The sequence below is a fragment of the Cupressus sempervirens genome, chromosome 8 (genome assembly GCF_028749045.1).
Source record: "Cupressus sempervirens isolate cs-2001-9-10 chromosome 8, ASM2874904v1, whole genome shotgun sequence".
Taxonomy (NCBI): domain Eukaryota; kingdom Viridiplantae; phylum Streptophyta; class Pinopsida; order Cupressales; family Cupressaceae; genus Cupressus; species Cupressus sempervirens.
Window position 1 is genome coordinate 16,405,203 of NC_143125.1, and position 23,342 is coordinate 16,428,544.

The 23,342-nt window shown below is 35.1% G+C and overlaps 1 pseudogene; it reads left to right on the top strand.

Moving 5' to 3' along the window:
* Window positions 1-463: 463 nt before the first annotated feature.
* LOC149541363 (uncharacterized) lies at window positions 464-20,165 on the top strand (annotated as a pseudogene).
* The last annotated feature ends 3,177 nt before the right edge of the window (window positions 20,166-23,342 follow it).

Sequence of the window (23,342 nt, forward strand, 5' to 3'; positions counted from 1 at the left end):
CAATTTCAAAAACATGTGGTTTGACCCTTTTTCTGTAATGTCTTGATAACCTATTCTGATACACATTGAGGTGTTCATGTGCTCCACATTGATGTTCTTCTAACAATTGTAGCTGCTCTAGATGGGCCACTCTATAGTCCTCATTGGATAAGACATCACAAAGAGTAACTCTTAAGGATGGGATCTTAACTTCTAAAGGAAGAATACATTCACAACCATAAACTAGGGAGAAGGGCGTTATGCCTATAGGTGTCATAACACTCATCCTATAGGCCCAAAGGGCAGGGTTTAGTAGTAAATGCCAATCTCTACCAATATTGTTGACAATTTTTTTTGAGAATGTTGACGATGGTTTTGTTGGTGGCCTCTGCTTGGCCAATGCCTTGGGGATAATAAATTGACGAGGAGTGGTGTATAATGTGAATTTTTCCACACAATTCATCAATTATTTGGTTTTTAAAGTATGGGTATGTGTAGGTGCACCTTCAGTACACCATTTAAAAAACTTTTAGAGTCACCTCCAGTGAAGAATTCTCCAAAATTGTTTTTGGTTAGCTTAATAATGTTTCTATGAAGGATAAAGATCAAAGTTCTAGTGCAGATGTGAAAATTCCTATGTCTCAATCTAGAATTCATTGCATTAGTTTAGAATTACATATTTCTTGCTGAGAAAGAGGTTGCTAGACATGCCAAAGCTGATGGATATTGCTGCTATTTATGGACATGATAATTCAAATTTGACACAATTACTGGTTTTCAATTCTCTAAAGTCACAGCTAGGATTGGTTGACAATTTGGGAGGAGTGATTTCTCAGTTCTTGCTTATAGTTGACACAATGGATCATTGATGCTCCCCTTCCTTAGAGGTCCTACCTTCCTCTAGAGAAAATGAGAATTCATCAATTGAACAATTTCATGGAGATCTTTTGGACATATTGGACTTCATAAATGATGCAATTGTTACTTTGGATGCCTTTATGGAAGCCTATGCTCCTGCTAAACCATTATTCATCTCTTCAAGAGTTTCCAAGGAAGGTAACTAGGAATTGCTTTCGAGGCTTGTTTATATGCACGAGACACTGCTACCAATAATAGAGAAAGGCTTGAATTTGACATCAGAAAATACCACTAAAGATTCTTCCAACAACTTAGAGCTATGTCTACAACTATGTTTGAATATACTGTGTGCAAGAAGAGTAAAGTTTGCTTGGAAGCTACTGTATACTTGTTATCTCACTAAAAAAATTAATTACAAAAACTCTTATCATTCAATATTTTTTTCAGCACAAGTTGAGGATCTAAGACTAAGGAATGAAATTACTGGTGAAATGATTGCAAGATCTGGAAGTGTTGATGGGCTTACTATTAGTGGATCATTTCTTTGGAATCTTGACAGAAGACATAAACTTATGAACGTGATTGATGAGCTTTGTCAGAATGGATGGATGCACTTAGATGAAGCACAATATGGTTATATATCCCAGTTAGTAGGTAACCTAGAGCCCCAAAAGTTGAGAAATTATAAGATAGATGAGAGAGCCTTTGAATGAAATCTTGAACTCAACAAGTACATTTAATGGAATTAATTTTGTAAAAGAATATATCTCCCACTATGAAGATACGAAGAGATCAGATCATGAGGAATATAGGCCACACATAAATATATATCATCGATATCAAGAGCAGGATGCTGATCATAAAGATCAATTTGAAGGGGAGGCACTGCATTGAAATCATGAGGATTTGTCATCATAGTAATGAAAGAACCCGATTCATGACCCCTGCACAAGAATGAGTCCAATGTGACAGTGAATTCCAAATGGGAAAATTCCAATGAAGGCAACACATTGGAGATATGGTTTGATGAATAAGAAAGGCATCATATAAAAGCAATCTTAGCATATGAATAGTCAAGGTCTTGGCATCTTTAGAGTTTCCATGAAAATATCAGTGTTATTGTTGCCAAGAGATATTTTCTTCTTATAGTATATTAAAGCATGAAGCTTAGTGCCCTCTTGGGCCATACAACTGCCCATATGTAGATTCTAAATGTAAACTAGTTGGTGATATACCATCTTTGGTGGCTCATTTGAAAGGAGATCACAAAGTTGATTCTCATAACAATCCTACCTCCAATCACTGATATGTAAAGTCAAATCCAGATGAGGTTGAGAATGCTCCAAGTTCTCTGATAGATCATGTGAAGACATGAGACACAGGGAAGGTATTACAAGAACTCCTTATACAGTTACAGGATAACAATCAATGGGATATTATTGCAAGTTAGATCTGCACACTACTTAAGCATCCATCTTTAGAAATAGTGTTTGATGATTTCAATATAGCTTGCACACACATAGTTTTTCCAGACGACCTTCCAATTTGAACTCATAATGTTCAATTGTTCATGCTTCTCTTGCCAAGACTCCCAGAACCAATAAAGACTAAGAATAAGGATGTTCTTGCAAATAAGGGGCTGTGAGAACAATTTGTACAATGCTTTAGATACTTGAGTATCATTGTGCTAGTATCACTATTCTTGGAAAAATAGTAGAACAATGTGTATCTTTGTTAACTGATAAATGTGACTCAGAATTGTTAGTTGAAGCAATTGTTTGTTTGTGCATTGCCTCAGAGGAAGAAGTATATCAAACTAATATTTAATACATTGTGTCAAGAATGGGATGGATTTAGCTATTGTAGACTAGATTTTTCTCTTCAAGCCTTACAATATCTTTAATTCACACAAAAATTATTCGCAAAAAGGAATTGTAATTGCAAATCAAGATGATCTAAGGATTTGGAGGGACTAGGTTAAGTCTCGGTTCAGGTAGTTTTTCTTTAAAGATTGAAATGTTTACATGCAGGATGCCATAGTGCTCACAAGGAGTACCAACACATAAAGGGATGGATTCTCCAGACTGTAATAGTTTTGGGACCCAAATATCCTAACATGGAAGAAATAATTGAGTAGAAATCATGTAATTCACATGGTAGAAAGAGATGTTCCCATTAAATACTTGCATAGATTTTAGAGTGGTGGTGCAAAAATTATGAGGCAACACGCCATCTGTTGTTCCCACTTACAAGATTGGCTTACAAAAGAGTTTGAGAATACTAGTTTAACATTGAAGCTAGAAAGATCAAATTTAAAAGATTTTAAAAAGAATTTGAAAAGAAAAATAGGAATGGAGAATGAGAAAGCAATGGTTATGAAACCAAAGGTCACCATGGGAGAACCAAAGGGTTGTGAAGGAGATTATTTAGTGTCATGTTTTTCTAGGAATAGGGGTTCTGCTTTTTCTGTATATAGTCAGAGATATCTTGTCCTTTGTAATAGATTTGGCTATAGATTGTAAGCAATTGTAATCAGAGTATTATGTTTGTTGTGATTAAAATAAGGAAGGCTTTGTTACAAATTAGAGTATTTGGGCATCACTTTTCCTAATTATTTTCAATCGGAGTATTGTTATGGTCAATTTTGAGCACTTTCTTGCATTCTTAGTCAAGTGGTGAATGGGAGATAGATCAGAGTACTTTCATCTATTCTTGTTGCAAAGATTTAGATGTTTAATCTTCATTTTAATTTCATGTCACTGCATTTTCATAACTAACAACATTCTTGCATTACCAATCTCGGGGAGTCATAGGCTGTGTGAGTTCTTGAAGTTGGCTAGGCTTAACATCTAAAATTTTCCTAAGTTAGTCCTGCCTAGGATTAACTTGGTTTCTCCTCTTCCATTCTCAGGTTAAGAATGCACCCAACTAGTTTAGGAAATAAAAAAATTCATTGCATATCATTCTATAAGGGAGCTGTACCTTTCAATTTAGAGGAAATATATCAACCTCATGATAGATTATCCAATTGTCAGTATCTGATTGTTCTTTCAGAATTGAGCATTTATAGTATATTTAACAAAGAACAATCTGTTTACCAATAGTAGGTCAAACTGACAAATGATATGGTGTAGAATGAAGGAAGAGATTTGTTTTCCCGTAGAGTTGGCAAGTGGTGCCACTTTGATCCACTTAGGGAAGTATTCTGTGGCAGTGATAATCCATTTTTATCTATTGGAGGAAGGTGGGTGGATGAATCTGATCAAATCAAAGCCCCACTAATAAAAAGGCCATGGTGTGGCCAAAGGGTTGATCTCTTGGGCTGGTGCATGAACAAAGTTACCATGAATTTGACATTTTTTGCAAGTCTTAACATAGTCAATAGAATCCTTTTACATGGTTGGCCAAAAATAGCCCATCCTAAGAACCTTCTTTGCTAGTGTAAACCCACTGGAGTGTGACCCAAAAATCCCTACATGGAATTCCTATAGAGTGACTCTAGACTTGTCCTTTTCAAGACATATAAACAAAGTACCATCAAGAACCTTCCTATACAATGTATCAACCACCAAACTGTAGCATGAGGTTTGTTGAATGAAATTAAATTTTTGTTTGCGTAAGAGGTTAGAAGGAATGTTGTTATCACAGAGGTAAGTGATGATAGGGTTATATTAGAGGGAATTAGGAGCATCTAAATGACAAATGATAAAGGAGTCTAGTCGAGTGAACGTGGGTTGAACCACCTCTTCTACTAAGAACTCATACTACTCATGTTGCTCTAGTAACTGGAGTAAAGAAGCCAAGGTGGCCATGGCATCTACTGCTCTATTTGTATCTCTGGGAATTTGTTCAAAAGTAATATGAAAAAAACATGTCTTGAGTGTTTCAACCATATGTTTTAAGGCAATAACTTTTCATCCTTGGTCTGATATATTCGATGACTTGATTGATGATCAATTGGGAGTCTCCATAAACCTCTAGTGCTATTAGTTTCCATTCTAAAGCTAGTTTGAGGTCTAAGACCAAAGCTTCATATTCTGGCATGTTGTTGGTGCACGGGAAAAGTAGTTTGTAAGACTTGGGGATGGTAACACCTAGTGCTGTGATGAACAAAATATCGGCACCTGATCCATGGTGTGTGTAAAAACCATCAAAGTAGAATTTCCAAGTTACCAAATCTATCTGAAGAATGTGCATATTGGGGAAATAAGCTAAGATAAGGTTTGAGCTCTCTATAGGTGCATCTCCCAATTGATTGACAATGACTTGTCCTTTTATTTCTTTTCTATCAACATACTCAATGTCAAACTCACTTAGGATCATCACCCACTTGGCCAATCTACCTATTAATGTTGTTTTGCTGAGAAGATATTTGAGTGGATCAATCTTGGATATGAGCTTGACTTTATGTATCAAAAGGTAATGATGTAGCTTTTGGGAAGCAAAAACTATGGCTAAATAGGCCTTTTCAATAAAAGACTAATTGACCTCATAGTTGACCAGTGTACGATTGATGTGATAGATGGCTTTTTCTTTTCCTTGGTCATTTTCTTGAGCTAAGAGGGCTCCAATTGATTTATCTATTAAAGAAATGTATAAAAAAAATGGTTTGTGTGATACTAGAGGTACCAACATGGGTAGATTCATCAAGTAGGTTTTGAGTAAGTCAAAAGCTTTCTAACACTGATCATCCCATTTAAAAATTATGTCCTTGTGTCATAAGTGGGTGAAAGGTACACACTTTTCCACCAACTAGGAAATGAACTAATAGACTAATTGAAGTCTTCCTTAAAGAGAGCATAACTAACTTAGGTTCTTTGAAGTTTGCATACTGAAAATGGCTTGTACCTTTTTAGGATAAACTTCTATCCCTTCGGCCAAGACAATAAATCCTAGAAGCTTTCTTGATTTGATGCCAAAAGTGCATTTCTTTGGATTGAGCCCAAACTTGAATGTTTCTTGGTGGGTAAATATGTTGTCCAAGATGGGGAGATGTTCTTCTTGAGTATGGGATTTGACAAGTATATCATCCACATAATCTTCTATAAATATATGCATCATATCATGGAAGATGGTGGTCATGGCCCATTTATGGGTGGTCCCTACATTCTTTAGTCCAGAGGGCATCACATCCCATCAAAACATGCCCCATGCACAAGTAAAGGCTATTTTCTCTTGATCCTTTCATGATATTCTAATCTAATTATACCCTAAAATTCTATCCATGAGTGAAAACATGGAATGTCCTATTGTCAGATCTACAATAGTGTCAATGTTGGGAAGGGGGAAATCATCTTTAGGACATGCTTTGTTCACATCCTGGAAATCAATGCAAATGTGTATGCTTCCATTTTTCTTCGATATGGGAACAATGTTGGATTTCCATGATGCATATGCCAAGGGCCAAATGAAGTTGGTCCTGATCAATTTCTCTACTTATTCTTTGATTAGTAGAGCTATATGGGGATCGGGTTGACCTCTGGAGAAATTTTGAGGTGATAGAGGATTAAAGTTGGATCTAATCCTAGCATATTTGTATAAGACCATGAAAAGTTTATTTTATTCTCTTCAAAGAAGTGAATGAATGTGCTTCTTTCTTCTATGCTTAAGGACTATGCCAAATAGATGATCCTTGGTTCCTTCTCTATACTAATGTTGATTGATTTTGTTGGTTCAATCAAGATGGATGATCTTTCCTCAGAGTGCTCAGATAAGGTATCAACCACCTCATCTATGGGTTCCACAATTAGGTTTTCACCTTGGGATATGTCACTTCTATTTGTTTCTATTTTATTCTCAAGGTCAACAACAACTTGGTAGTGATCATCAAGGCTATCAAATGCTCGACCTATTCTAGTGTGACTAAGACGATTGATATCAAACCTAGCTGTGTGTATTTCCATTCTTTGTGTATGAGATGGTTCAACTACATTAAGGTAAATGAAGACATCGTGGTTAGTTTCAAAATGGGGGATATGGCGAGGCTCAATTGTATCCTAGCTAATGAGTTCAAGATGGACTAGGGAGAGTGACTCATAATATGGAAGGGATCTCATTAGATGGATCATACTCTATATTAGTTAGATCTATGACATGTTCTTCCTCTAAAGTGTTAGGAAAATTAGAGTTTTCAAGGGGATAATGGTAGTAATATTTGACTTTTGTTGGAAAGAAGTCAAGGAATAGGTTTTGGAACTAAAACCCTTCAATATTTTCATCATCCTCTAACTTGCTTTGTTGTACTATGACACTTGTTGAAGTAAAATCTAGATGAGAGGCTGATCCTTGTGTAGTGAAATTGTTGGATATAGGCATGTGAAAAAAATCACATTCTTTGTCATGAAGAGACTCCTTGTATAGTGATTTGAATTCCCACTTAGTGGAATCATCATCATCTTCATTATTAGAGGTGTCTACGAGTGGCTCCCTTGTGTGATGTGAAACTAGAAGGGATAAATTTACATTTATTATGTTGGCTATTTTTTGGGTATTACCATCCCTTTGTTTAGGCACCCACACCAAGGTGGAAGAGGAGGAATCACTATGCTTGGGATGATACTTGGGCGAGGTTTGTGTCTTGTCTGGTTCAATATACCCTACCCTTGTTTTGGGTCTATTGGACCTGAACTGTGTTGTTAGACATTAAATGATGCCTGTCCCTTTCCCTAAGGGACCATCTCCAGAATATCCCATCTTTTTCATTAAATTAAAGCCTTTACCATGTAGGTGAGGGGAGATGTCAATGTTTTGTTGATTGATTTCTTCTCCTAAGTTTGGAGGTACTCCACTTGCTTTGACAAAATGTACGTGATAAGGTCTAGTGGTAGATGATGGTTTTCCATAACATTTTGGAGAAAGTGGGGGATCAAATAAGGAGAGTGATTACTTGCCTATGCCTTTGTGTTCTAGTTTACACTTTCTATCTAATTCGTTCATTAATCTACCCATTTCTTCATAGTGTCACTATTTAGGGTCTTTGGATGATGATGGTTAAGGAAGGGAGGAACTCAAACAACCAACGTTCTCTTTAACCTTAGTCAATTTTGATGAGTGGTTTTCATGTCAAACGATGGAGCATGAGGCATCTATGGATGTGGATTGGCTGATGTCATTTGTTGGGGTGCCAGTTTCTTCCCTATTATGAGGAACAAGGGAGTTATAATATTGGGCAAAGTGTTGATTCCTAGGTATGGTCACCTCTTGACCCATGTATGGAAATTTAAGATATTGATGGTAAGTGAAGGGAATGGCCTGCATGTCATGAATCTACAGTAATCCTAACAAGATATTATAAGTTAATTGTAAGTCTAAGACCTGACAAACAATTTCTTTCACAATTGGACCCACCCTTATTAGCAGAATAACCATGGCTTTGGAGGATCTCTCCTTGTCATCGAAAGCTTTGATGGTGATTTTATTCCTTAGGTCAACAACATGCTCTATATATCCTAGGGATTTCACTAAATTTAGTGTGCAAATGTTGAGACTTGCCCCACCATCAACCAATGCTCTCTTAACTTTGTTTCTATGGATAAAGACTTCAATATGCAAGGGGGATTTTTGTGTCTAGATGAAAGACATGTCATCTTGGGCTGAAAAGGATATGTAGTGAGGAGCTACGAGATTGTTGACCATGTTTTGAAATCTACTCACATCTATGTTATTTGGCACTAGGGCTTTGGTGAGTATTTCTTTATGCTTTGGGGAAATTTGTAATAGTTCAAGAATGTAGATATGGGCTAGAGTCTTTAGTTATTGGTTGACCAGGTTGTACTTGGGAAAGGAGGGACTCACAGTTGCATGATCGAGATTTATCACGGGTCCTGGTAAAATAACTTTAGAGGTCTATCCTCAAGTAAAGGTGTTTTATGATTGCCTTTTGTTTTTATCTTTAATTATGACGACATTTATGGTGTATCAAAGCTGGAGATCATGTTGATGGTGTTTTCATAATGATGCACATAATTAACCTTAGTATGAGGAGGTGCATTCTGATTAGCCCTAGAATATTCACCCTTTTTATGACTCATGAAAGGGTTCTTGAAGGTTGTATGATCTTCATTATTGCTAAGGTTATTCACTTTGATAGTTCCATCATTGATTACTTTTTGAATGACCCCCTTAAGGGGAAAAGAATTGTTTGTTAAGTGCCCCCTATTTTAGTGGTAGGCACAAATGTAATAGTCATTCTACCACTTTTTTTTGACTTGAGGTTCATAGGGTTTAGCCTTGGGAAGTACAATGAGTTCATCAGCTAAGAGGGTTTGTAAAGCACTCTCATACGACACGTCAATGGGTGTATAATCTTTAGGTATGTTAGAAGACTAATATCTGTGTGAAGGAAGAACTTGGTTGTAAGTGACTTGTTGATTAGATGTTGAGGTAGTTACCACGTTACATTGATAGAATGGATGAGCATTGTCTTGCCAAGGTGTGTTTGGATTGGTGTTGTTGACAATAGGATACGACAAATTTGGATGGGGTTGAGTTTGTTATTTAACATGGTTAGTCTCGACCACCCCATCATTGATGTTGTTTTTATTGTTGTTTCTCTACCACAAATTTTTTTTATCGATGGCCTTATCAAAAGAATTATGAGTTTGTATGGAATTGTTTGAAAAACCCTTACCACCTTTTGATAGTTTAATAATGTCATTATTTAGTAGGGTCTCCTCTACCTTATCGACATTCTCTAAGGTAGTTTTGAAATCTTTAGGTTGTTGGAGTTGGAGCCAGTAATTCATTAGTTTGGAGAGACTATTGACAAAGATGTTAGTCTTCTCTTTCTTTGGTATATCTCTATGATACTTAGAAAAAACGTGTCTTCATAGTTTTAGGAAGGTCTTGAATGACTTGACGTGAAGTTCTTTTGTGTTACACAAATCAATCATTGTAACTTCCCTTTCGATATTATAGGAATATTGGGTGATAAACATAGATGCCAATTGGTCAAATATTTTGATGTTGGAGGGCAGTTTGGAGAACCACTCCATGGCTTTCCCTCCAAGGTTCCTAGGAAATAGATGTATTAGGTAAGTTGTGTCATGGAAAAACTCCATACTTAGGGTATATAATTGTCTAACATGATCTTGTGGATCTGTCATGCCAAAATATTTCTCATATTTTGGTATTTGTACATTTTGAGGGAAAGGCGTGAAGGTAATGCTCTTATCAATTGGAAGAGGACACACCTTCTTGAGGCTAAATTCTATGGGTTGTATCTTTCCTTGCTTCATTCGCTCCATTTCCAATTATAGGTCTTGTAGTTTTTGTGTCACTACATCTAGAGGTGACTCTTCTTCATCTCATTTTAGATTGGCTACATCAAAATCAAACAACAATTTTTCACCTTGTTGTGCTAATTCTAGTATGTATCATTCTTTTTTTTTCTTGAGTATCTTGTCCATGATGTCAACAAGTTTGGGGTTTTGTTGAAAATATCCAATTTTAGTTTCAATGCTCTTATCATCCCATATGCTAGATGAACCCATTGTGGTAAAGGATTCTAAATTTTGGTTGAACAAGTGTGGCTCATGGGTAACTATGTTTGGTGAACAATCTATGGGTGAAATAGGTTAAATGAGATTCAGAGGTTTTGTGCATTTGATGGTTTTGCTGGCTATTCCAACAATCACTTGTATAGGTGATCATTTCAGCTTCATGACTATACCAGTTTTACATGGTGGCATGAAATGTGAGTAGGATCCTTTAGTTCTTATGCACTTTTACAATATGAAGGTTTCTATTGAATGTGATTCGTTTGGAGTAACAAGCAAGGTTAGATAAAGTGTTTGACAATGCTGATAGGTTGAGTTCTCTTTTGCAAAGTCAAGTACGGAATGAATGTGTGTCTCCAAACATTTTTGGCTTGATATGTGAAGTGAGTTAATAAGGATTGTGGGATTAATAATGACATTTATAGCTTTGCTTGTTTTTAAAATATTTTGGTCAATTTCAGGATCTCTTAGTCTTGGAAAATATCAATGAGAAATAGGGTATCCAAATCTATAGTTGGTTTGTAAGTGTCGCGTATGCAGATAGCATCTGTTTTAGTTTTTTCCTCAAATGCATCACAAGAATGGTCAAATGCACTATTTAATTGATTGTATGTGCTATTTAGATGTTCAAAAGTGCTATTTTATCTTCCATATGCATTATTTTAGGGTTCAAATGCATTGTTTTGCAAAAAAAAAGTGTTGTTTGAGGCTTCATATGTGCTATTTTTTAGTCATGTGTTATAATAGAGTTCAAATACATCATAGGATGATCCAAATGCACTATTTTATGTAGTAGATGTGCTATTTTGGAGTCTTTTAGAAATGTTCTTATTTAAAACTTAGTTTCTCATATCAGTTCATAGTTGCATCTTTTGTAAAGACAAGGATCCGCACTGGTATTGGTTATAAAGTTTTAAAACACATCCAAGCACAATAGTAGTAGAAAATAGAATAAAATATAAAACCACACACACTTAGAAAATGGAAGAAAAGGGCTTCCTAACAAGGTTATCTAAAGCCAATGACTACTGGGTTTTAGTTTTTAACCAACTATGTTTGGATTTACCTCTCTTGTGGTAGAGAGCTTCCCACCAATGCTAAGGAGGTTTGGCACAATCCCTCTTGAGACTACTAGAGGAAGGCTATATTATGATATGGGTGGCTTGCATTTGATTGGGAATACAAGATTGGAAGGTGTTCCCTCTCACTGGCCCTGCTAAGGCAACTCAAGACATAGCCTTTCTATGGCTAGATAATCCTACCTAGTGGAAAGTAGGGAAATGGAAATCACAAATAGGTTTGGGAATTTGATCACTCAAGAAGAGTGAGAGCATATCTCTATTGTCCTGAATTCCCAAACACAAAAAACACAAATTTTCAATCACCAACCCTTATACTACTAAAGACAATGGGGTTCCTAGTTAAACTATGTGTGGGTTCTTTCCTTGTTTGATTGTAACTGATATTTATAGAAGGTCAGGTATTCTAATCAACTCAAGAGAGTTGAGAGCATAGGACTACTTCTATTTAGATTAGCAAGATCAAACACTTCTATTAAACTAGGTTTGGAGCTTAGAAATGCCACACTTTGAATTAAAAAAAGGGCCGAGGTCCACTTACCTGATTTAGAGCTAGCAAAGGCAAGGCACATTTATGAAGGTCTTCATTTCTATCATGTGATGTCTATAATTTGGGAGTTTTTTTTAGCTTGGAAGAGACCTGTAAACAATCGATATTTAGATCTGAAAGTTAGATTCAACAAATTATGACTTTTATTAGATGCACTATAGGAATGAGCATATGTGTCACATAATGTGTTATATGTGCTATTTAATCTAGCAAATGTGCTATAAAAAATAACAAATGTGTTGTAAGATACTTCATATGTGCTACAAAAATGTTTAAATACATTAAAAAACTCCTTAAAAGTGCTATAGAAAGTTTTAAATGCATTACAAAACTCTTTAAAAGTGCTACAAAAGGTTTTAATTGGGTTAAAATAGAGTATAGAAGCATCAAAAGATTGCTTGAAAGCATTAAAACAGAGTTTAGAAGCATCAAAAGATTTAGATGTGGCTCTTGTGCATTCAGATAAGACTTTGAGAGTTTACTATCACTATTATGAAGTCTCTAGAATGCTATAGAACCTATAACCAATCATATCTACACAAGAAAACAACAAGAAACAGAAATCTATACTAGAAATATAAGATTTCAAAAAAAGATTGAAAAGTAGAGAGGCTTTGAGCATCATCCCTATAGTGGGCACCAATTTGTACACAGTATAATCATGTATTCATGAGACTTTAATGTAGAATGTACATAAAATGAAAATGAACTAGACTAAACCCAAGAAGTCATTGTCAAAATGTGAACTCTATGAACGTTCCATGTTTCCCTAACTACAACTACTAAGAAAATTCTTAGAACAACATCTTAGTGACAATTCTAGAACAAGAGTATGCTTAAAATGTAGATCTACAAGAATGCATGCAAGATCTATGACTATAATGTAGATTATATGTGAGTAACTACTCTTAGAATGATATGGAAATGAACATATAATGAGCTAAACATGTACTAAATGATACTAAATAACATGCTATGAACTTTCTATAATGATAAAGCTAAAATGATAACTTAGAATATAGCTATAGTGCAGATGCCTAAAACTTGGGTCCTTTAGCTCGTGGATTTTATAGGATTTTGAAAGGGGTTGGGGTAAGAATCAGAGTTTTTACCTTTGACTGGTGGATGAGGTGAAACTGAAAATATCTCATAAGAGACCACGAGCTAGATTCCAACAGACTTGGTTTTGAGGATAAATGAGGATTTTTCCAATTCTTTTAAATGTAAAAGGGGGATTTTCATTTTTGTAAGGATAAATGACTTTATTGATTTAATAAATGTCTTATTTATTGATAAGTAGGAGATAATTTCCATAGCAAGTCAAATTGTGATATTGCTATCAGGATTTAACTGTGTGATTTTTGAGTCAAACACATTGACCCATGTTTCATGAATAGTGATTCAACATGAATCCATCTCTCATGAGAATAAATGGAACACTTAGCACTCATTGGATCTAGGTGATGCTCATAGGGGTGAAGCACTGAGACTTCTCGGGAGGTCACCCATCCCAATACTACTCTAGCTTGAGTGCGCTTAACTCAAAAATCATGCGATTAAATCCTGATAGCAATATCATAGTATTATTTATAATTCAACACTTTATCCTTTTCTTCCTCCCTTTTTAAATTTAATTTTATGGTTTTGATTTGTTTTTCTCCTCTTTTAAAGTTGATTTAGGTTTTTTTGATTTGATAAATAATTAATGACTTGATGTGATTTTTGATTTGAAGGTTTGTTGTGTTCTTCTGATTTTCTCCTTAATTTGTGTTGATTGATTGGAATTGTGTAATTTAGGTTTTTACCATTTTTTGGGTGTCTACAAGTGCACTAGGTTATGACAACCCCTTCATGAACCTTCTATAATAACTACACAATCCAAGGAATCCACGTAGATTGGAGAGAGTCTTGGGAGGTGGCCAATCCAAGATGGCTTGAATGTTTTCTTGGTGTATCTAAACTCCTTGAGCACTAATTATGTGCCCTAGATACAACATCTATGTCATTCCAAACTCTCATTTAGACCTCATGGATAATAGTGATTATGACTCCATGATCCTGATTACTCATCTAAATGCCTCAAATGTTCCTCCAATGTCTTACTGTAAATAAGTATGTCATGAAAAAACACTAATAAGTACTTTTGCAATTTCTTGTTGAAGATGTCATGAATGCATGACTCGATAGTAGATGGAGCATTGGTTAGACCAAATGACATGACCAAGAACTCATAATAGCTGTAATGGAAACAAAAGGCAATATTCTCCACATCTTCATCCCTCATACAGATTTGGAAGTATCACAAATAGAAATCTATTTTGGAAAAATAGAGTGCACCGTGTAACTCATCCAATAATTCGTCGATCCTGGGAATGGGGTACCTATTTTTAATGGTTTTCTTGTTTAGTGCATAGTATTCCATACACATTTAGAGGGTTACATCCTTCTTCTAAACCAAAAATACTAATGATGCAAAAGGATTGGAACTAGGCCTAATCCATCTTTTCTCTAGGAGTACTTGGATCATTTTTTTTGTCTCATCCTTAAAGATTTTATGATGGTGGTAGGGTGTAGTGATGATGGGTTTGGCCCCTTCCTCCAACTCAATGGTCTGTTCAAATCCTCTATGTAGAGGGATGCTCAGAGGGATGTTAGCAAATACTATACTATGCATATCCAACACTATGTGAAGCTCATTATTCTAGTATTCAGTCTGTTGTCCCTGCATCAGTTTTACTAAGATCAAACATTGTGCTGACAAAACAATGTCATCATGTCAAAGAATGAAATCCATCCATTGTGTTGAGATTTCCTTCAGTCATCTGTTAGACATTCCCTTAAGGACCACCTTCTTTCCATCCACTTCTAATGAAAATTCTATTCTTTTGAAGCTTTGCATGTACTCATTTGAAGTTTCCATCAACTGAATGCCAAGAATTACTTCCATGTCATTTAGTTCTACTACAAACAAATCTTTGGTCACCATATGGTTCTCCATGGTAATTCTAAGTTGTGGGACCAAATGGGTACATAATAGGAGGTTTCATTTTGCTACCTTGACTTGGAATCCCACATTTTCCTCCATGGCTAAACTTCTTTGTTTCACAAGTGATGAATTAATGAAATTGAGTGTGGCCCCATTATCTAGCATGACTATGACCTCTTATCCTTGGAGAGTTCCTCATACTCAAAAAAGTACACACCTTAGAGTGCCATCAAGATAAATGGTACCTCTTCAATGTACCAGTGTAGAAACCCTCTCTGCATGATTTATGTTACCCTCTTTCGAATTTTTTTTTATCATCTTCTTTGAATTTTGGTTTCTCATCCCCTTCACTACCTAATATCACCTCTATATAGTGGATTTTCCCCTTCCCTAAGCATCAATGTCTTGTTTCCCATGATTACTTAAAATTAAAACATAGCTTCATCCTCCTCAAATCTTGTCTCATAGCTTCATCCATTGATTGCTTCTTTGGAGTGGGCTTGTTGTCTTTCTCCTTCAAAGAAATGGGTGACCTGACATGTGAATAACTTTTAGAAGAAGTGGATGTTGCCATGTCTTTTTCCTTCTTGATTTGTTCCACAAGTGTGTTAGGGTTAAAACCCTTCACCTAACCCTTTAAGGGTTCAGTTAACCCATCCATGAATAAGACAAAAAGTCTTCTCTCTGAAATGTCTATCACTAGTACTAATAGCCTCTAAAATAATGCATTGTATCTCTCTACTACTCTAGTTTACTTTAGTTGTGACAAAACCTTGAAGTTGAGCTCTAGATCCTTTCTATCAAAGTGATCAATAAGTCTCTCCATGAAATTGGCATATGAAGTGATTTGATCATGACTAAAGGCGACCATCGAATAGTGCCATCATTCATGAGAAATTCCCTCCAAGTGAAGTGTCACAAACTTTATTGCCTCCTCTACATCCATGTGGTTGAGATGGAAGTATGCGTCAGCCTTCTAAACCCATGCTCATGCTAATGTATGCCCAGATCCATCAAAGCATGACAAGTTTATCTTTCCAATATTTTTTCTAATGTCATCATTGTAATTTCCCTACCTTGTAGAATATCTCATCCGTAGATCCACATAATCCTTGAAGGACAATTCTGCACCAAATTTGTCGTCAAACGAGTCTTGACAAAATTGATCTTGCATCTTGAGGAAAGTAGGCTCTTGTTCCCTTGGTTGTTCTGATTGTTGAGGAAATGTCAACATCATTGGTCATGTGTGGGAGAACTTTGTGTGACACCTCTCATTGATAGAATTATTAGCATGCCCATTGTGTCCTCCATTTGTTCTTCCTTTTGCCAAAAGTTGAAGGGTGTCAACAATTTGATCTTTACCCCTTTTCCAAGGTCTCACTGAGCTATCATTGTCCATTCAACAATGTTTCACTAAGTTGTTGTTGTCCTCTTGTTAGCTCCCTTAGAAGTTGCATCATCTCAATGCTTTATTCATGAATTCTTCCTACTAATTGGGATCTTGGTGGCATCCAATGTCATTGACTGGCTAGAAAAATCACGAGATTTGATACCACTATAGTGTTCCTTGTTTAGACAAAGAGGAGTACAGTAGAGACATAACCATATGTCAAACTTTTTGTGATTATAGAGGGATATATGGACTTGGTGGTTGGTAATAGAAGATTAAAAATGTGGCATGATTGTAGAGGGATATATGGACTGTGGTGGTTGGTAATAGAAGATTAAAAATGTAGTATGAAGGGGATGAAAATGTGGAATATAAAAGATGGAATATAGAAGTGTATGGAAGAATACAAAGGGAGGTAGTATGAATGACAAATGGAGGGAGGAGTATGAATGGAGGGAGGTAGTATGATAGATGGAGGAAGGAGTATGGAAGGAGGTAGTACGATAGATGGAGGGAGGATTATGAATGGAGGGAGGTAGTATGGAGGGATGGAGTACATAGGGAGTATAGAGGAAGAAGTACAAAGGGTGTTGTACATAAATTGGAAGGAGAATAAAAACTCAAATGCATATAATATTAGAAAAAAACTCCATTAAATAAATGCCAAACATGAATAGATATTGAATACTAATATTCTCCAATTAATACTAACAGACAAAGATTCTACTCTAAAATTTGACATATCTAAGGAAAGTAATACACAGATGGAATAGGGTGAGGGTGAAATCCCATTAAAACTAAAATAGCCAAGTACGGAAGGTCTTTCACTTCCAAAATGGTGAACATAGAGAACTCCAACAAGAATTGTGATACAAAGAGAATAATCCAAATTGCATGCCTAAAAGAACCTACAAGAAGGCCTTATAAAGGGCTTCGAGGAAGCTTCAAGAAGGATTACAAAAATATTGATAGACTGACAAGTACTAAAAATAAATAAAGACTGGGCTTGAGAGATTAAAATATTGATTTTCAGCCACATAAAAAATTATTATTATTTAATAATATTGGGGACATCACAAGAAACCTAAACTTGGACAAGATGTTTGAGGGTCATCCACTCAAAATGACAAGATGTGTAAAAAATATAAACTATAGTACTCTAAATCTACTTTCTAAACTACTAGAATTTTTACAAGAAGGATAAGATTATGTGGGTCAAAACCTACACACATTAAAAAAAGTTCCTATTTTTTAAGAAAACATCATAACATAGCTAATTTTTTTGTGTAGAGAAAAAGTCATAGTTATATTAAGTATCTTGCAAATCTTTTTGGTAGAATGATAGTTAAGAGTGAAATATAGAAGTTGTCTTTTTTGTAATTTTATGATGAGTATTTTATTTTTATGAATTATTGAAATGACTACATCCTAAAGTTTTGGTACTTGTTCATGTGTTGGGCATAACTTGCATCAAAATAATTGAAAATGGATACATTTTTTAAGTGCATAGAATCAGGTGTAGAACAATATTATGAAAAAAAATTGAATTTCATTAAGCATATTAAAATTTATTTTTAAAAAGGTAGACATGTGTCCATGAGGATTGCCAAGACATTGGTAAAAATAATTAAAGTATACAATGTTAATGTTGTCCAAAAATGATGTAACTCTTGTATTTTAGTTTGCTCCTCATGTTGAGTTGAGCTTTATTTTTGTATTAGTGGGGCTAGGTTCTCTAACATAGATGTAATTGTAAATGGGACATCATACTTTTGCCATGATTGCATTTTGGTTTTGTGTAGGCTTCTAGGTTTTTAGGTCTAATAGTTGTGTTGTGGTTATTGGAGGTTTTCTTTATAGGTTTTTTCCTCCATGAGCCCTTCTTGAACTTGAAAAAAATCTAAAATATTATAACAAATAATATAAAAATTAAAGTTTCACCAAAAAATAATTTTTTGTCCAGAAAAAAAGAAAAAAGTATTAGAAAGCTAAAAAGATGAGTAATACTATGGTGTTGATTTTAGAGATACCCACTTTTCCATTACCAAACTTGATGAAGGCAAAGATGAGAATTCATCTTAGAAGATGAAAAAATGCCTAAAGGGAAAAAAATGGAGGGAAAATAGTCTCCCAAGCCATTAGATCATTTCCCTAGGCTATTTCCAAGCCATAACTCAATTGGGGTATGAAAAGAAAAAAGTACATTCAAAATCTGATTATATTTTGAAGAAGTAAAAGTGGGCTCTACTCTAATGGCCATAAATTTATCATCTAATGTCTGGTTGACTCTAATAAAAATGTGTTGAAAATATAATTAAGAGATATAAAACATGATGTAGATAAAACAATCGTAGGACATCAAAATTTAATTTCCATCCATTTAGGGTGAACCGATAATAGTGGGTTACACTTTTCGGAGGAAGAAATTCCTCCAAAATCATGCAACAAATTTTTTTTCCTTTTCTTAGTTTCGATAGAAAGTATTTTTGAATTTTTTATAGAAAAAATTTAGTTTCTATCGAAACTTTTTGTGCCACGTAGTTTTGATCAAAACTACCAAGCTTGACCGGGGTTTGTTTACCTCGGTCTTAGGCATGCTAGTTTCGATCGAAACTAGTTATTAAGTTTTGACCTATAGGTCCCCTTTCAGTTCACCATTTTTAAAACTTTTGAAGTCGCCTCACGTAAAGAATTTTCCAAAATTGTTCCTAGTATGCTTAACAATATTTCTACGAAGGATAAAGGTCAAAGTTCTAATGCAAGTGTGAAAGTTCCTATGCCACAATTTATAATTCATTGCATCAGTTATGAATTATAGATTTAGTTTGATATGATTTATTATGCTTCATCAGCTTCATGTTCATAATCTAACTTACAAAAAGGAACACATAGATCTCTTACTGAGAAAGAGGTGGCTAGACATGTCAAAGTTGATGGATATTGCTGCTATATATGGACATGACCATTCAAGTTTGACACAATTACTGGTTTTCAATTCTCTAAAGTGACAACTAGGATTGGTTGAAAATTTGGGAGGAACAATTCCTCAGCTCTTGTTTATAGTTGATATAATGGATCATCAGTGGTCCTCTTCCCTAGAGGTCCTACCTTCCTCTAGAGAAAATGAGAATTCATCATGTTGATCTTTGGGAGGTATTGGACTTTGCAAATGATGTAGTTATTATTCTAGATGCCTTTGTGGAAGCCTATGCTCCTACTACACCATTATTGATCTCTTTAGGAGTTTCCAAGGAAGCACAAGTTGAGGATCCAGGACTAAGGAGTGAAATTATTGGTGAAATGGTTGTAAGATCTGGTAGTGTTGATAGGCTTACTATTTGTGGATCATTTCTCTGGAATCTTGATAGAAGACATAAACTTATGTACAAGGTTGATAAGCTTTGTCAGAATGGATGGACGCACTTGGATGAAGCACAATATGGTTATAAATCTCAGTTAGCAGGTAAATTAGAGCCCCAAAAGTTGAGAAACTATAAGATAGATTAAGGAACTCTTGACATTTCTAACTTGGCATTGAAGGATGAGTTCAACTCTATAGAAGAGACTACAATTCACGAGTCAAAAATCAGTGAAATCAAGGACATTTTTTCCTACATATGATCGTGGTTTCTCAGCTACTTGTTTGGATGTTTATAATGATGATGCTCTAGAAGTCATTCAACACATTTTAGATGGGACACTTCATCCAAATTTGTTATCTATGGATACCATTCTTTGGGGTATGTGGAACGAGAGGTGGTGGACCAGACACATGATGTTGAAAATTGTGTTCATGGAGATACTAGTGATAACACACAGAGGTTGATGGGAACCCATAGTGATATTGCAAAAATTAGTGGGAGTGTCTAGATAGGCCTCTCGAGATTTTTGTCTAATAAGGAAGTTCATGAAATTTATCAGTTGGCTACAAATTTGTTGCCATTTAGAAGAGATTCTAAAGGGGATGATGATGAAGAGGGAGAAGAAGAAAAATCAGGTGATATTAAAAAAAGAGAGTTTGATATTTGCTATTGGCATAACAGAGGAGGTTTTGGCATTTGCTAGAAACATTTCGATGCATCCTAAGACTTGGTTGGATTTTCCTCCTTTTAATGATGAAGATGATCTTGATGATTTTGATATGTCTAAAATTTTGTGGGAACATGCTTTCACTATTGAGCACTTAGCCCCAAGACTGGCTGCTCGCAGAATTAAACTTTTTTCGGGTTACATGAGTGAAGATCACTTCTAGAAGATATATTTTGTCCTTTTACATTCTCGACTTAATAAGCAAGATGCACTTATGTTGTCTACCCCTCAGATAGTGGAGGCAAGGGGAATGCTCATGCAAGAATTGCAAAATAGGACTAACGATCAACGTGGACATATTGTGAGTGACATTTCATATTCTAAAGAAAAGAATTCATTCCTTCCTTAGCTGCATACATTTTCAAAACAATCAAATATTTTGGAAAAGAATGATAAGTCAGAATCTTTCAAGATCGTCTCTCTTCAAGCTGCAACATCAGTGGCTCCCAAGGATTTTTAGATTGAAGAATAGACTATAGTAACATTGACTCAAAGAGGAATTTTTAGTGATCTGGTACATAATGAAGAGCCATTAATTTAGAATAAGACTATGTTGTCTGGTACAGTAAAGCTTTCAGATTACAAATATGAAGAGGACGGTGGTGCCCTTGCCTCCTATAATTAATGTTGTGTATCCTGCTATTTCTTTGAAAATATAGAATGTATTCTTTGGATGCACAACAATTGCCTCAAATAGAAGCATCTTCTCAAGGCAATGGAGAAGACATATGCGAACAACATACATCATAGATGAAAAGAATGACATGTTACATCTAGCTTTTGGTCTTACTGAAACATCTCGACCGGGTTGCCAAGTGATCGCTAAGCCAGAGCTCACTAAAACTCGCCATGTGCATGCACAACACACATTATACAAATTTGTGAAGCCATGAGTTGTGCTCAAGGCATGTTTGATCTTCAAAAAATTTAAGGCAGACATTGAACCTAATAAGTGAATGAAGAAAATGAAAAAGAATGCAGGCTCGAAGTTACTTATATAACTGCAAATAGTCTTATGATTGATCTGCTGCTAGAAAGCCCAACAAAAAACACATGGAGTGTATATACTCAGATGATGAATAGCACATATAGTCACTTAAAAGGAGATATAGTTGAATATGAAAGGTCAGAAAAGATGTATAGGAGGAACCCACTGAATGCAAAATAGACACTTGTTTATAAATGCAGAATATCAATTATTAATCCATGGTTCGATTACACTAACCAAAATGTAATTGATGTAAAGTTTCAAATTCAAAAGATTACAAAGGAATTATATTTAAAAAATAGAAGGCCATCAACCAAAAGGGGGATTAGATGTAAGAAAATAATCACTTCTTCCAAAGAGAGAGTTACATTGGTAACCGAAAGGTCATGAGAAGGGAATTGTTAAATAGGAATTTCATTGAAGTAAATGGGGTTCTTCTTTTCTTGCATATAGTCAAAGAGCTAGAGTAGAGGAGAGGGCATGTTAGTTTAGGTTTTTCATTTCATTTCATATAGGGGTCAGAAAATTGTTGGTATGAAGGGAGATTGCAGAGACAATCACACTTGGTGTCAATTCTTTACTGTCCAGGTGCTTCCCTTTTCTACATACAGTCAGAGAGCTAGAATGGAGGAGAGAGCACATTTAATTTCTGTAATTTGATTCATGTATTAAGATTAATGTTCAATTTTTGTAATAGGTTTGGCTATAGTCTACAATAAAATATGATTAGAGTATTGCATCTGTGTGTTTAAAACAAGGAAAGGTTTTGTTATGAATTAGAGTATTTGGGCAACACTTTTTTGATTACTTTCAATTGAAGCATTGTTATGATCAGTTTGAGCACTTTCTTGTATTCTTGGTCAAATGGTGATTGGGAGATAGATCAGAGTACTATCAACTTATCCTATTGCAAAGGTTTGAATGTTCAATCTTCATTTTTCATCTCATGTCATTGCATTTGCATAACAAATAACATTCTTGCATCACCAATGTTGGGAAGTCATAGGATGTGTGAGTTCCTAAAATTGGATAGGATTAGAATCTAAATCTACCTGAGTTAGTCCTGCATAGGATTAGCTTGGTTTTGCCTTTGCTGTTCTTTGGTTAAGAACATACCCCACAATAGGAATTAGAGATACAATACAATTCATTGAATATCATTTACATAGGGAGTTGTACCTCAATTCAGAGGGAAACTAGATATTCTTAGAAATGGTTTCCCAATTGTTGTGTAAAGTTGTTCTTCATTATAAGTTTGGGCACATAAAAAGAGGAAAAGAAGAAGGACAATCTGTTTACCAACATGACCAAAACTAATAAAAAAATGAAACTTTCTCAAATACTATCACTGTGACCCCACCTGTCATTTTTGACAGTGGGGCTATACTTTTGATTAGAAGTGTAGAGAGAGCCATTCAAAACTATCAGACTTAAAAAAGGTATGATTTTCCTATTAAAGGTTACAAAACACACTGTTAGGTGTGACCCTATTAGAGGATTTAATCACCCTTTTAGGAGTGGCCTTGTTAGAGGTCTTTAGACACTTCAATCTAGAAATGCCACCTTGTTAGAGAATTTACAAATAGTTGTTAAGCTAACTTTGTTAAGAGACTTAGATCACTGCTATAATGGTTAAAGAGTAACAACGAGATGATTTAATTTATGATGCAATTGAATTGCTGATTACAGATCTCAATTATGGCTTGAATACTTGATCCTTTTTGATCGAATGTATCTTTGTAGCTCCACAAGGATATTTTGTTTATCCTTTTCATTCGCTTCCTCTAAGAATCTTCTCTTCTTCCATTCACTTGCACACATTCAACAATCAACTTGACTTTATACTTATAATTTATGCATTGTCAAATTAGTTTGAATATGACTTAGAATAATTAATATTCATCTCCTTGGTCTACTATAACCAAC